Raw genomic sequence first — 319 nt, forward strand, 5'->3', positions numbered from 1 at the left:
TGGGCCTCCCGTGGAAGGAGGAAGAGGCAGAGGCCCCAGGGGCGGAAGTGCACCCACCCCCCCCACGTTCCCCGCGGGCCTGGCACCCTCCCGGCCTCAGCCGGAGCCTCTTACTGAAAAGCCGTCAGGGAAACACACACTCAGACGCTGGCTTCTCCCCCAACCGCTCTCATTTCCAGTAACTGCCGTTTCCACTCATCAGCAACCAAAACCGAGAGGAAATGGTGGGAGGCAGGGCCCCAGGGCCACGGCCGTCCCCGTCCCTGCAGCTCACACAGGGACAGATCTTCCCGGAGGCCGCTCCCCGCATCCCCGCGTC

At 66.5% G+C, this 319-nt stretch overlaps 1 protein-coding gene across 1 annotated transcript in view; it reads right to left on the reverse strand.

The window, feature by feature from the left end:
* LOC102248493 (neurogenic locus notch homolog protein 2) overlaps positions 1-319 on the reverse strand; it is a 52176-nt gene that overhangs the window by 44448 nt on the left and 7409 nt on the right.

This window comes from Myotis brandtii, unplaced genomic scaffold, assembly GCF_000412655.1.
Source record: "Myotis brandtii unplaced genomic scaffold, ASM41265v1 scaffold691, whole genome shotgun sequence".
In the NCBI taxonomy this organism is placed as follows: Eukaryota; Metazoa; Chordata; class Mammalia; order Chiroptera; family Vespertilionidae; genus Myotis; species Myotis brandtii.